This window comes from Triticum dicoccoides, chromosome 2A (assembly GCF_002162155.2).
Source record: "Triticum dicoccoides isolate Atlit2015 ecotype Zavitan chromosome 2A, WEW_v2.0, whole genome shotgun sequence".
Taxonomy (NCBI): Eukaryota; Viridiplantae; Streptophyta; class Magnoliopsida; order Poales; family Poaceae; genus Triticum; species Triticum dicoccoides.
This window is the reverse complement of record NC_041382.1, coordinates 265,449,418-265,465,467: the sequence shown is the minus strand read 5'-3', so window position 1 is coordinate 265,465,467 and position 16,050 is coordinate 265,449,418. Positions and strand designations below refer to the sequence as shown.

At 50.0% G+C, this 16,050-nt stretch overlaps 1 pseudogene; it reads left to right on the top strand.

The window, feature by feature from the left end:
* The first annotated feature begins 3,613 nt into the window (after positions 1–3,613).
* On the top strand, positions 3,614–4,217 carry LOC119359326 (annotated as a pseudogene).
* The last annotated feature ends 11,833 nt before the right edge of the window (positions 4,218–16,050 follow it).

Genomic DNA, 16,050 nt, shown 5'->3' with positions numbered 1-16,050 from the left:
TAACGCCCACGATGCGACTATAGCTCCCACATGTCAAGGCACGACTTAGAGTCATAAACGCATAGTGGTTTTGTCGCAAGAAAGGGCATCTTCACAATATCCCATGTAATGAACAAGAAGGGGATAAATAGAGTTGGCTTACAATTGCCACTTCACACAATACTTAAATAAATCATACATGATCGAAAATACACACATAGACCGACTACGGTCAAATCCGAATGAAGAGAAGATAAACCCCAAATGCTAAATCCTCGATCGTCCCAACTGGGCACCACTACTGATCATAAGGAAATGAAACATAGTAACGACCAAGGTCCTCGTCAAACTCCCACTTGAGTTCGGTAGCATCACCTGCACTGGTATCATCGGCACCTGCAACTGTTTTGGTAGTATCTGTGAGTCACGAGGACTCAGCAATCCCAAAAATCGCGAGATCAAGACTATTTAAGATTATGGGTAGGATAAGGTAAAGAGGTGGAGTTGCAGCAAGCGCTAAACAAATACGGTGGCTAACATACGCAAATAAGAGTAAGATGAGAAGCTACGCAATGGTCCTGAAGCTACAAGTGATTAAGAAGTGATCCTGAAACTACTTACGTTCAAACATAACCCAAAACCGTGTTCACTTCCCGAACTCCGCCAAAAAAAGACCATCATGGCTACACACGCGGTTGATGCATTTTAATTAAGTCAAGTGTCAAGTTCTCTACAACCGGATATTAACAAATTCCCATCTGCCACATAACCGCGGGCACGAATCTTGAAAGTTTATACCCTGTAGGGGTGTCCCAACTTAGCCCATCACAAGCTCTCACGATCAACGAAGGATATTCCTTCTCCCGGGAAGACCCGATCAGTCTCGGAACCCCAGTTACAAGACATTTCGACAATGGTAAAACAAGACCATCAAGACCGCCCGATGTGTCGACAAATCCCGATAGGAGCTGCACATATCTCATTCTCAGGGCACACCAGATGAACACTACATACAGTAACCGGAGACCCTGGGTGAAGGGGTGGCACCGCAAGTGGCTCTAGGTCGGACCAACACTCAGAGGAGCACTGGCCCGGGGGGTTAAAATAAAGATGACCCTCAGGTTTGCAACCCCAAGGGAAAGTTATAGGTTAGTAGACAAATGTAAAACCAAGGTTGGGCCTTGCTGGAGGAGTTTTATTCAAAGTGAACTGTCAAGGGGGTCCCATAACCCCGACCGCGTAAGGAACGCAAAATCAAGGAACATAACACATGTATGACGGAAACTAAGGCGACAAGAGTCGAACAAAACACCGAGCAAAAGGCCAAGCCTTCCACCCTTTGCGAAGTATATAGATGCATTAATTAAATAAGAGATAAAGTGATATCCCAACATATCCATGTTCCAACATGGAACAACCTACAAGGCACCTGCAAATAGCAACGCTATAAGAGGGGCTAAGAAAAAGCGATAACTTAGTCAAACAACGGTTTGCTAGGAAGGTGGGTTAGAGGCTTGACATGGCAATATGGGAGGCATGATAAACAAGTGGTAGGTAGCGCGACATAGCGATAAAACAAACAACTAGCAAGCAAAGATAGAAATGATATCAGGGGTAATGATCATCTTGCCTGAGATCCCGCAAGGAAGAAGAACGAGACCATGAAGAAAACAAACAGACGTAGTCAAACGAATCCTCACAACTCCGGAATGGAACCGAAGCTAACGAGAGAAGCAAACCGAAAAGAAGCAAGCAACATGGTAAACACACAAGTATAAACATGTCATGATGCACAACCAAGGATGATGCATGTCCGGTTTAAATATGCATGGCATGGCAAAGTGCACAAACAAAACTACAAGTTAAGTGGAGCTCAGCATGTAACAAGACGCATGTTGACGAAACACCACATTCAATTATTTAGTTCACTCTCGGTTAGGTACTCAACAATATAAAAGTTTGACTAACATGGCAAGAGGTGAGGCATAAGTAAACTAACTATCGAAGCAATTTAAATGAGGCCGAAACGACAAACAACAATTCCAGAAAATCCCCATATGCATATTATGAATTTGATATTGTTCTGCTCTAAACCATATTTTAGAGTTGTTAAACAGGAAAATAAAGTGCACCATGTTAAACTAGGCATTTTTCCACCCTATTTACATATAAAGTTTATTTAAAACCGAGCTACGATTATTTAGTTATGAAATAAACCATTTTCACATGCCATTTATGCAAATTAATTCAAACAACACATTTAAACATTTTAAACATGGATGAAAACAGCATACTATGAAACTAGATGAAATTCTAATCATTTTACATATTTAAAGTCTTTACATAAGATACATAGTTCATGAGTTATTATATGCATGAAAACTAGGGGGTTTTCTATAAAATAGTAAACCCTAGAAAAAAAGGAAAAACCATTATGCAGAGAAAAAAACAATACTGGGCCGGATTGAGAACCTCGGTGCAGACCACCGACAGATTAGGCCCAGTGTGTGTGACAGCGTTGACAAAAAGAAAAGGAGGAAACCGTGTGTGTGACAGCGTTGACAAAAAGAAAAAGAGGAAAAAACCTGAGTCACCTGGGACTCGATCCCGAAACCTCCTGGACAGAGCAAGGATCCCTGACCAGTCGGGCTACTACTAAGCTCGTATAGAAACATGGTGACCACTGTAAATAAACTATACATGCCAGAACGGATCTAGGAAAAGAAAGAAAGTTCAGTTATGACGAAAGTTGCTCACAGCGAGGAAACAACGAGGCTGGCGGCCATGACGAGGTTGCGCAGGGTCTCGGCAACGCGGAGGAGTGGGAGTGCGTGTTGGGAATAAGGCATGGAAGAGCCCGGGACGCGTCGGGCTCGGCCATGGCAGCCTGGGTCGCGTGTGTGCGTGACCAAGTGTGCGTGCGTGTGTGTCCTCGCGTTCGAGCGTGTGGGCTGTTGTGTGTAGGCGAGAGAAACGGAGTGATGACCACGTCGGGGCGCTTGACCCGGCCTGCGGCGTTTGCGTGCGTGCGCGGCGGATACGCAGGCCTGGGAGCGTGGACGTGGGGTGTGCGCAGTGGGAGCGTGGTGCAGCGCGTCCATGCGTGCTGGGGATAAAAGGCCAGCTCCCTCCACCGTTGTAAATTGCCTGATCGAGTCTGAGCTCGAGGAAAAAACAAGGACGCCGTTCGTGCGGCGGGCGGAGTTCGTGCTCCGGCAAAACCACTTGCGTCCTTGCGTCCTTCTTCTTCCTCCTTCTTCGTCTTTGCTGTGTCAGAGAGTGAGCGAGAGGGAGGTGCTGCTGAGCGAGAAGAAGAGGAAGGCCGCGGCAACAACAATTGGTATTCAGAGCTTCGGTTCGGGCGATCACCGGTGACCATGGCGTTGGTTCCTCACGGCGGTGGCGCGGGCGGATCGGCGTCGATGGCGATGCCGATGCTCACAGTGGACAACTACACCGTCTGGGCGATCAAGGCGCAGGCCATCCTCGACGTGCACATCGTGTGGGAGGCGGTGGCGCCAGGCGATGCGGCGGTGAACGCGAGGAAGGACAAGACGGCGCGCGTGTTGCTGCTCGGAGCGTTGTCGGAGGACGTGCTGCTCTCGGTGGCGACAAAGCCCACCGCCAGGGAGGTATGGGACTCCCTGACGGTGAGGTTCATCGCCGCCGATCGGGTCCGCGTGGCGAGGCTGGCGACGCTGCGTGGGGAGTTCGACCGCCTGAAGATGGCGGACGGCGAGGCGCTGGACGCGTACGCCGGGAGGCTGGCCGGGATGACGGCGAGGTACGCGAACCTCAGGGAGACGCTGGGCGACGCGGCGCTCGTGAAGAAGCTGCTGGACACCGTCCTGGATCGGCCGTTCCCCGTCATCGCCGGCATCGAGCAATTCTGCGATGTGACGACCATGGCGTTTGACGAGGTGCTCGGGCGGCTGCGCGCGTTCGACGAGCGGGTTCGGCGCCGTGGACAAGATGGCCGCGAGCGCGGGGGTGAGCAGCTGCTCATGACGGCGGCGCGGTGGGCAGCGCGGGAGCGTCGACACGGCAGTGCTCGGGACGACGACGACGATGGCAAGAGTGTGGCGTCGAGCAGCGGCGGGAACCGGCGTGGACGCTGCTACAAGTGCGGCGTGCGCGGCCACTTCAAGAGAGGCTGCCCCAAGCTGCGGAGGGAGCCGGCGGCGAAGCGCGCGCTGCTAGCGGACGTCGCCGGCGTCGAGGACGACGGCCTCCTCTAGTTCACGGCTTAGGGGGAGTGTGTTGGGAATAAGCCGTGGAAGAGCCCGGGACGCGCCGGGCTCGGCCATGGCAGCCTGGGTCGCGTGTGTGCGTGACCAAGTGTGCGTGCGTGTGTGTCCTCGTGTTCGAGCGTGTGGGCCGTTGTGTGTAGGCGAGAGAAACGGAGTGATGACCACATCGGGGCGCTTGACCCGGCCTACGGCGTTTGCGTGCGTGCGCGGCAGATACGCGGGCCTGGGAGCGTGGACGTGGGGTGTGCGCAGTGGGAGCGTGGTGCAGCGCGTCCGTGCGTGCTGGGATAAAAGGCCAGCTCCCTCCACCGTTGTAAATTGCCTGATCGAGTCTGAGCTCGAGGAAAAAACAAGGACGCCGTTCGTGCGGCGGGCGGAGTTCGTGCTCCGGCAAAACCACTTGTGTCCTTGCGTCCTTCTTCTTCCTCCTCCTTCTTCTTTGTTGTGTCAGAGAGTGAGCGAGAGGGAGGTGCTGCTGAGCGAGAAGAAGAGGAAGGCCGTGGCAACAACAGTGCGGGCGTCCCTCACGGCGGTTGCGGTTGGTATCTGTCCATGGCAGGAATGAGATGTGATGGAGCGAGGAAAAACAAGAAAGGGAGATGGGAGAGAAAAGGAGCAGGGCATGGCCTTGTTCAATGCTTCCGGAGCGGTGGCTGCCCACCTGCGCGGCCGGAGGTGAGGCTGCAGGGGGGGTGCATGGATGAGGAGGCAGGAGATGGTGCGACGTCCGTGCTCAGGCATGAGCAGAGGCAACGATGGCGGCTTGGCGCGGGGCGCATGCGAGGAGGTCAACACGAGCCCGGCAGGGACTTGGCGCTCTGGTCGTCGCTGAAGACGGCGAGGAAGCGAGATGGCGCTGGTGCGGAAGAGGTCTGGCGCAACGAACATAGGCCACTTTGGGCCAGGAATGACGGGCTTGCACGGCGGCGCCATGGGGGGTTGTTACCTGGAGAAAGAATGATAGAGAGAATTGTGAGAGAGATCGAGACGAAGTACGAGAGAGGCAAGGGAGGAAGTAGAGAGAGCAGAGCAGCGGAGGAAGGCGGCTAGAGTCGGGGCCATGGTCACGGGAGCCTCGGGCGAGCTCCTCTCGCACTCGAGGATGGAGGATGTTGCCTCGATCCGGTCCGGATCAAGCGGGCTGGCTGGATCCGTGCAGGGTCCCGAGGAAGGAGATGGCCGAGGCACTCGGGGCAGAAGAGGCGACTGCCTCGAGCGAAGCTGGAGGACAAAGATGCAGGAGACACGCACGGGGAGGCGGCTGTTGCACGGAGGCTCGGTGAGGGGTGGATCTGGATGGATGTAATTGTGGATCTGGAGGTGAGCGCTAGTGGTTGGCTTGCTGGTGATCCTTTGGGAAATGGAGACGGTGACAGCGGCATGGGAATTTGGAGGAGAAGGTGGAGGCTTGGCTGCGCTGGTTGGAGTGAAGGGGATCTGGGAGGATCTCGAGGAAGGAGGGAGTTGGTCGGCTGGCGGCGGAGACGGGGTGGATGGATTGGACTAGGGTTTGATCGGTATATATAGTAGGTGGGCTAGGCTTAGGGCTATTCGGTCCCTTCGATCGTAATCGGACAGACCAGAATAAATATGTTAGAAAACCCAAACAAAGAACCAAAGATATTTTAGGGATGTTTGGGGATGATCCGAATCCGACGATGATGATAGCCCGGGTCGGGTTTGGGACAACTTTCGGACGCGCGCGGGGGGTTTGAGTATTGTGTATAGATGGTCAAATGGTCGGGTATCAAAAGAATGGTCGGTCTGAGAAAGGTCAACAGAGCCGAGGAATAAGAGGCAACTATCAACGGATGCAAGTTTTAAAAACATGGCGACAACGAAATGCCGGTGCAATGCAAATGATGACATGATGAAATGCACATGATGCAAAGATGAATGCAACAAACAAATAAAACACGCGGCGAAACTCGGAATCCATGGAAGGCATCTGGAGCGCCGGTCTTGGGGCGTCACATCCGTCCTCCTCCCTCTCCATCTCCGGCGAAGTTCTCGCGAGATCCACCGGTGCATCGGAATCCGCGCTGCCCGAAACCCTAGATCCAGAAGGGTATAATTTCTCAAAGTCCTGAAATTTCTACATTATGTGCCCATGTTCGTCATGCCATATCTCCATGTTCGTAGCTCCGAATTGCGCAGATGACATATCAAAATGTTCGTCTCGTGATGCTCTTCATGTTAGCGTCATTTGCATGGATGTTACTGTCCATATTGATGCCCTAACCTTCGTTGCAAAAGTGATATATGATGTTGTATGCTGGAATTTATCATAACTTGCTGATTTGTTATTTTCATTGCATTTTGTGTGTGCATCCTATGAGCATGATGTCTGCATGTTTTTGGAGCATCTCCATGCCACATTTACAGTGGTGCAAGCATTGTATTTTTATGAGCTTTGTGGTGACTAGCACAAGCATGCAAAGTAGGCTTCATTTTGAGGTAATTCACTAAGAGTGTTTTGAAGATATTGTTATTCTCTATCCATTCATGCCTCTGGTTGCAATTATGGAGTACTCTAGCTTGTCATTACCATGCTCTACTTTTACTAAATATTGTTGCTGGCAAATTGTTACATGAAGTTCATTTTTGCCATGTGTTTTGCTAGTGATCCATGCACCCTATGAAGTTGCTCTCGCCATGCTTAGCTTCATAAATGTGTCTACTTACTATTGGTTACCTTGTGATTCCATGAAATGCATTGTGGTGAGTGGAATGAGCTTGCAAAGTTGCTATCATGAATCTGTTTCTCCCATGCTCTGTTTTCCTTCTAAGTCTGAAACTGGTCATATCACTTGCCATGTTTGCATGGGTGCTACCTCATTTTCTATGCATCTTTGGTTAAAGTTCAGTAAGCGAGTTTTATTCTTTTCCTTGAGTACAAGCATGCCATACCTTTGTTTTCCATGATATTTTCCTGTAGCAAGTTGTTTGCTAGCTCTAAACATTGCTACATGATGATGTTTATGCCATGTTTAGTATTTTCTCTAAGTCTATGAAGCTGTTATCATTTGCATTTTTGCCATGCTATTTCAAGCTTGTTCTAGTGAGTTCTAGCAGAAGCTTAGTGTTCATGATTTGTAGAGGTTCACGTGTACTTTATGGAAATGTGCTTTGTTTCTATGTTGGAGTCATGTAGCATAGTTTCTTGTTGCATCCTAAGTGATATGATGCTGTTAAGGGCAGTTTTGCATCATTCTTGTTTTGCTTGTCATTTGCAAACCGTGCATCCGTTTCCAGTGATCCTTATATCGATTTTGACTGAAATCACTCATTCTTTCCAGCGGCATGCTTGATTTTCCAAGTTAATGCCTTTATCATATTTTCCCTTCCAGAGTACCCATATGCATTGCACATCATAGCCTGATTCCATGCCATGTCTTGCATCATGTTGCTTGTGCATTGCACCATGATTGATTGTTGTTCCATTACTTGTATTCTTGCTTTGGGTAGAGCCGGGAGATGAGATCGTGAACAAGGAACCTATTGAGTACGTTTACGAGGAGCAAGCTTTCAACAACTCTGAGGTCTCTGCAGGCAAGATGATCATTACCCTCGATATCACTTCTATCTTTGCTTGCTAGTTGTTCGTTCTATCGCTATGTTGCGCTACCTATCACTTGTTTATAATGCCTCCCGTATTGCCATGTCAAGCCTCTAACCCACCTTCCTAGCAAACCGTTGTTTGGCTATGTTACCGCTTTTGCTCAGCCCCTCTTATAGCCTTGCTAGTTGCAGGTGCATAGCAGGTTGTTCCATGCTGGAACATGGATATGTTGGGATATCACAATATCTCTTATTAAATTAATGCATCTATATACTTGGCAAAGGGTGGAAGGCTAGGCGTTTTGCTCGGTGTTTTGTTCCACTCTTACCACCCTAGTTTCCGTCATACTGGTGTTATGTTCCTTGATTTTGCGTTCCTTACACGGTTGGGGTGTGACGCCCCCGATTTAATCGTACACTAATCATACACGCAAACGTGTACGATCAAGATCAGGGACTCACGGGAAGATATCACAACACAACTCTACAAATAAAATAAGTCATACAAGCTTCATATTACAACCAGGGGCCTCGAGGGCTCGAATACAAGAGCTCGATCATAGATGAGTCAGCGGAAGCAACAATATCTGAGTACAGACATAAGTTAAACAAGTTTGCCTTAAGAAGGCTAACACAAACTGGGATACAAATCGAAATAGGCGCACGCCTCCTGCCTGGGATCCTCCTAAACTACTCCTGGTCGTCGTCAGCCGGCTGCATGTAGTAGTAGGCACCTCTCGAGTAGTAGTAGTCGTCATCGACGGTGGCGTCTGGCTCCTGGGCTACAACGTCTGGTCGCAGCAATCGGGTATAGGAAAAGGGAAAAAGGGGGAGCAAAGCAACCGTGAGTGCTCATCCAAAGTACTTGCAAGCAAGGAGCTACACTACATATGTATGCATTGGTATCAAATGGAAAAGGGGTATCATATGTGGACTGAACTACAGAATGCCGGAATAAGAGGGCGACAGCTAGTCCTATCGAAGACTACGCTTCTGGCAACCTCCATCTTGCAGCATGTAGAAGAGAGTAGATGGTAAGTTCACCAAGTATCATCGCATAGCATATTCCTAACCGATGATCCTCCCCTCGTCGCCCTGTGAGAGAGTGATCATCAGTTGTATCTGGCAATTGGAAGGGTGTGTTTTATTAAGTATCCGGATCTAGTTGTCATAAGGTCAAGGTACAACTTCAAGTCATCCTGTTACCGAAGATCATGGCTATTCGAATAGATTAACTTCCCTGCAGGGGTGCACCACATTTCCCAACACGCTCGATCCCCTTTGTCCGGACACGCTTTTCTGGGTCATGCCCGGCCTCGGAAGATCAACACGTCGCAGCCCTACCTAGGCATAACAGAGAGGTCAGCACGCCGGTCTAAATCCTAAGCGCGCAGGGGTCTGGGCCCATCGCCCATTGCACACCTGCACGTTGCGTACGCGGCCGGTGAGCACACCAAGCAACCTCCATTACAAAGGAAGTTGCGTTATGCGGTCCAACCCGGCGCGCGCCGCTTAGTCGTTGATGTCACGAAGGCTTCGGCTGATACCACGACGTCGAGTGCCCATAACTGTTCCCGCGTAGATGGTTAGTGCGTATAGGCCAGTAGCCAGACTCAGATCAAATACCAAGATCCCGTAAAGCGTGTTATCTTGAAGTCACCGTGAACGCCGACCAGGGCCAGGCCCACCTCTTATCTGGGTGGTCTCAACCTTCCCTGTCGCTCCGCCGCAAAGATCCACACAGAGGGCCGTCGGGAAAGTATGTCCTTCCAGCCCCCAATTCGTGAATCAACCGTGGGTACTCAACGAGCCGACCCGACTTTAGTCACAACATATATCATGTGTAATATGTATAGTATATACCCGTGATCAACACCCGACGTAGTATAGCATGGCAGACAGACAAGAATGTAGGGCCACTGATGATAAACTAGCATCCTATACTAAGCATTTAGGATTGCAGGAAAGGTATCAACAGCTGTAGCAACAATGACAGGCTATGCATCAGAATAGGATTAACGGAAAGCAGTAACATGCTACACTACTCTAATGCAAGCAGTAGAGAGAAGAGTAGGCGATATCTGGTGATCAAGGGGGGGGCTTGCCTGGTTGCTCTGGCAAGAGAGAGGGGTCGTCAACACCGTAGTCGTACTAGGTAGCAGCGGCGTCGGTCTCGGTGTCTAGCGAGAGAAGAGGGGGAAGAAACAATAAATATTAAGCAAACAGATGCATAGTGATGCATGACATGACAAGTATCGGTGATAGGGGTGCCCTAACGCGGTATGAGGTGGTACCAGTGAAGGGGGAATCATCCGGGAAAATATCCCCGGTGTTTCGCGTTTTCTGACAAATGAACCGAAGGGGGAAAGTTGCGTGTTCGCTATGCTAGGGATGCGTGGTGGACGAACGGGCCATGTATCCAGATTCGTCTCGTCGTTTTGAGCAACTTTCATGTACAAAGTTTTTTCATTCGAGTTACGGTTTATTTTATATTAATTTTAAAAGAATTAAATCATTTTTAGGATTTATTTAATTATTTTAATTCAACATTATCCAGAATAGTGTTTGCTAACGTCACCATGACATCGGCAGTTGACCTGGTCAACCTGACAGGTGGGTCCCACCTGTCAGTGACACATTTAATTATCCAGTTTAATTAACCTAATCAGGATTAATTAGGGGGGTGGGCCCACTATCATTGACTACTTAATTACTAACAGTGGTTAGTTCAATTAGCTAATTGGTTAATCTTAATTATGATTAATTAGTTTAATTAATTGTTTAGTTTAATTAATCAAGATTAATTAAGTTAATTATTTAATTATTATTTTATTTATTATTCATTTTTTTAAACCTTTTTTTCATTTTCGTTCTCTGGTGGGGCCCCCTTGTCATAGGCAGGGGGTCTTGGCGGGTTCGGGCGTAACGGGCGTTATCGGGTGTGGGCGCACGCGAACCCGCACGGAGGCAACGGAGGGCGCAGCTAGGGCCGTGCCCATGGGGCGGCCAGGGGAGGGCGTCGACCACGGCGAGGATGCCGGCCGACGAGCGAAGGGGGAGAGCGGGTCGCAGGTCGCGGCCACCGGCGATGAGCGCGGCCACGGGCAGGACGGCAAGACGCGACAAAGGCGGGTGTAGGCGGGGCGGCCAGGGGCAGCGATAGCGGTGAGGGATGCAGGACGGCGCGCGCGGTCTCGGCAAGGTGCGGGCGCGGCGGCCATCAGCGGGGAAGGCGGGAGCAGCGGTGGTGAGTGCGAGGCCACGGCGTGGGGCGGCGGCGGCCGCAGTAGCAGGCAGCGCGCGTGCGGCATAGCAGTAGCTCGAGGAGCGAACGGGGCGCGGGCGCAAAGGAGGAGAGGGCGCGAGGCAGCAACGAGAGAGGCACGGGGGCCGCGGAGCACGGCAGCGGGGCAGGTGCGTGGGGGTGTGGGCAGAGGTCGCGGCCGATGCGTGGCCGTGCCCGGGGACGTCGCGGTGCGCGGCAGTGTGCACGTGCGGAACGGTGCGGGTGCGCGCAGGACGAGGCCGCGGGGCGTGAGTGCATGCGCGAGGATGCAGGGGCATGCGCGCGCGGCACGGCAGCACGGCACGGGACAAGGCCGCGGCCGTGAGCGCAAGCACGAGCGCGCGCGGGCGAGCATGGGAGGAGAGGAGAGGCTCACGGCGGGAAGTAGGGGAGTGGCAGCGGGGGTCGAGGTGGTGAGACGGGGACGACCGAGCGACGGGGAGGCAGGCCGGCGACGGTGTCCTGGCACGGGGGCGGCGCGGTCGACGTGGCTCCGGGCGCCGGCGTAGTTGGTCTCCTCCCTCGATCCCAATCCTACCGGGGGAGAGGGGGAGATATTTTGCGGGGGGAGTGGGGTGTGTTGGTGGGGGGAGTGGGTCTCACCGAGTGGGGGAGGATAAGGGAAGTGGGGGTGGGCCTTGGCCTAGTTGGGCAGGCCAGCTGGGCCGGAGCCCAGTGGTGGTGTTGTTCCTTCTTTTTTTTGTTACTTTTGGTTTTCTTTTTTTTGTATTTTCTTTTCTTTATTTTATTAAACTTTCTGTTTTATTTCGTTTTAATGTATTTAGGGAATTCCTAAAAAGGTGTTTGCTACTCTATAAATGCCATTTTTGGCATGCTCCGAACATTTTGTTTCAATTTTTGAATTTTTTATTATTTAACTATATTTTAAATTTGAATTTTGAATCGGCTTTGAACTAACGGTAGATTAGCAACAGTAACCGTGGTGCCATTTGCGTGGAATTACTATAGCTTGATTACTCGGGCGTTACAAAACTCCTCCACTACAAGAAATCCCGTCCCGAGATTTAGGAGGTAGAAGGAAATAGTGTGGGGTATTCATCACGCAGGCAGTCCTCACGTTCCCAGGTGGCTTCATCTTCAGAATGGTGCGACCATTGGACTTTGAGGAACTTGATTGCCTTCTGACGTGTGCGACGTTCAGCTTGATCGAGAATGCGGACCGGATGCTCTTTATAGGAGAGGTCCTATTGCAATTCGAGCACTTCATGATCCACTGCTCAGATTGGGTCCTTGAAGCAACCGCGGAGCTGTGACACGTGGAACACATCGTGAACCCGAGAAAGGTTCGGCAGAAGCTCCAGTTCATATGCCACTTTTCCACGCCTTTCGAGAATAGTGAAGGGACCGATATAGAGAGGGGCTAGCTTGCCCTTGATCCCGAAGCGGTGAGCACCCTTCATTGGTGTAACTCAAAGATAAGTCTTTTCGCCAGGTTGATAGACCATGTCTTTGTGATGACGGTCATACTGACTTTTCTGATGTGACTGAGCGGTCTAGAGATTCTCGCGAATAATGCGAACTTGTTCTTCGTCCTGTTGGATAATATTCGGACCGAAGAGTGGACGTTCCCCAGTTTCTGACCAGTTCAGAGGGGTTCGACACTTTCGTCCATATAACACTTCGAAGGGGGACATCTTCAGACTAGCTTGATAGCTATTATTATAAGAGAACTCAGCATATGGAAGAGATTCCTCCCATTTCTTGCCAAAGGAAATTACACAAGCTCGAAGCATGTCTTCGAGAACTTGGTTGACACGTTCAACTTGACCTTGCGACTGAGGATGAAACGCAGTACTGAACGACCGATGAGTTCCCATAGCTTCTTGGAAACTTGCCCAGAATCTTGAAGTGAATAAGCTGCCACGGTCTGAACTGATAACCAGTGGAATACCGTGAAATGAAACAATTCTGGACATGTAGAGAGTTGCAAGGTGACTAGCAGTGATTGTTTCTTTGACCACCAGAAAATGTGCAACTTTAGAAAGCCGGTCAATGACGACAAGAATAGCATCATTACCTTTCTGCGATTTAGGAAATCCAATGACGAAGTCCATTTCAACATGGTCCCATTTCCATTCAGGAATAGAGATAGGTTGCAGAGTTCCAGCAGGCCTTTGATGTTCAGCTTTGATATGACGGCAAACGTCACACTCAGCAACATAACGAGCAATGTCCTACTTCATATTAGACCACCAAAATCTCTGTCGGATGTCCTGGTACATCTTTGTACTACCGGATGAATAGACAAAGGCGTATCATGAGCTTCTTTCATAACATTTTTAGTTTGATCCAGGTTTTTCCTCGAACATGGTACCACTAGGCGGCCTTTGATGTACAAGGCTCCATCATCAGCGATAGTGAAGAATGAGGGCTTTCCTTCTGGTAGATGGCGTTTAATCTTATGGACTTCCGAGTCATAACCTTGAATAGTCTTTATACCATCTATGAGATCTGGTATGACAGCCAAGGTATTTAGAGAACCCTTAGTAACAACAGGAAGATTCATCTTCTGAAACTCTAGGGGAGGGGGAGCGAGTGCTCTAGGAGGAACAATATGAAGGTTCAGCTTTCTAAATTCTTCGACAAGCGAGGGCTGAACGTTGTGAACCTGGAGGTGGTTGCAGTAAGACTTGCGGCTCAAGGCATCAGCCATTACATTTGCCTTGCCGAGGGTATAGGATATACCCACGTCAAAGTCTGCAACAGTCTCCATCCATCTCTGCTGACGGAGGTTCAGATCTGGCTGAGTAAACAGATACTTCAGACTTTGGTGGTCGGTGAAGATCTCGCAATGATTACCGAGAAGGTAATGTCGCCGCTGCTTCAGTGCATGAATGACAGCAGCAAGCTCGAGGTCGTGAACTGGGTAGTTTTCTTCATGAGGGCGCAGTTGACGAGAGGCATAAGCAATCACTCTGCGCTCTTGCATTAGGACACAGCCTAATCCTTGATGGGAGGCGTCACAGTAAATGACGAAGTCCTTCTTAGTATCAGGTGGAGCAAGCACTGGGGCAGAAGTCAACTTGTCTTTGAGCACCTGGAAACTTTCCTGACACTTGTCTGTCCATTCGAACTTGACACCCTTATGCAACAGATTAGTCAGAGGCCTGGCAATCTTAGAGAAGTTCTCGACGAATCGATGGCAATAGCTGGCGAGACCGAGAAAACTTCGGACTTGCTTGACATTCTTCGGAGGAGTCCAACCGAGAATAGCCTGAACTCGTTCAAGGTTGACGGCAATACCATCCTTGGAGATGACATGCCCAAAATAGGTTACTTCGGGGAGCCAGAATTCACACTTGGAATACTTAGCATACAGTTGATGCTCTCGAAGCTTTTCCAGCACAAGACGAAGATGTTCAGCATGTTCTTCTTTGTTCTTGGAAAATACCAGGATATCATCCAGATAAACCACGACGAACTTGTCGAGGTAATCCATGAATATATAGTTCATCAGACGAGAGAAGGTGGCGGGAGCATTCGTTAAGCCGAATGACATGACGGTGTACTCGTATGACCCATACCGAGTCACAAAGGGGGTCTTTGGGATATCCTCTTCACAAACACGGATCTGGTGGTAACCCAATCTCAAGTAGAGTTTGGAGAACACTGATGAACCAACCAGTTGATCATAAAGATGATTGATCCAAGGAAGAGGATATTTATTCTGAATGGTGGCTTGGTTTATAGGACGGTAGTCTTGGACCAATCGGTTCGTCCCATCCTTCTTCGTAACAAAGAGAGAAGGTGCTCCCCAAGGAGAGCAACTAGGGCGAATGAAACCTTTGAAAAGAGATTTGTCGATTTCCGCCTTAAGCTCAATGAGTTCATGTGGCGGCATCTTGTAGGGTCATTTGGCTATAGGGGTGGTGCCTGGTTTCAAGTCGATAATAAATTCGACAGCCCTAGCAGGGGGAATCCCTAGAAGTTCTTCCAGAAAGACGTCTTGGAATTCACGAACAATGGGAATGTTTTCAATGCCCTCGAGTGGTGCAGCGTTCAACGCATTCAAGGCATAAAGTCGTGCCTCGGCGTTCTGAACTGGATGAGCTTGGTAAGCAATTATTTCATCAGAAGGGTGTAGTAGATGGACGACCTTAGTGGTGCAAACTATAGAAGCAGTATGCGCTTTCAACCAATCCATCCCCAGAATGAGGTTAATGTTAGACGACTTTAGGATAATGGGAGAGGCATAGAATTCCAGCCCTTCAATTTCCACGGGGACGTCGATGCCAACCAATGAGTTTGACATTGTCCCACAGGGTTTTTACCACTACCGAAGTGTTCATCTCCTCACATTTAACGTCGTGCTTGTATGCAAAATCTTCTAACATGAATGAATGCGATGCTCCTGAATTGAATAAAACAGATGCAGGTACTGAATTTACGAGGAGTGTACCCATCACAGTAGCCGGCTGGTCTTGAGCTTCATTAAGATCAACGTGGTTGGCATGAACACGACCATAAGACCTGGCATTGTTGTTGCGAGGCTAGTTGTTTCCATGACCAGCTGCAGGAAGGGCCAGTTGATTCTGGTTCTGAAAGCAGTTCCTGGCGACGTGACCTGGTTGGCCACACTTGTAGCACAGATCACTATTGGGAGTGGGAACAGGAGCTCGGGGTGGTGGAGCTGGAAGTCTTGGCTGCCTAGTTGGTGGGGGTGGCAGACGCGGTGCAGCATAGGACTGCCTTGGAGCAGGTGCAGTTGGCTGGTACATGCTGTTGGGAATCCATATTCTACGCTTCTGCGAGGACGGGCCCGGAGATGAGCCTGTGTCATGGTTGCGCCTATGAGAGCTCTGGTGTTCCTGCAGACCAGTTTCGACATTGATGGCCTTGTTCACCAAGGTGGCAAAATCGGCAAAGTCGTGCACTAGAAGTGCGAGCTTGATATCAGCTTGAAGGCCATCACGGAACTTCTCCTGTCTGCGTGCATCAGTTGCAATGTCTTCT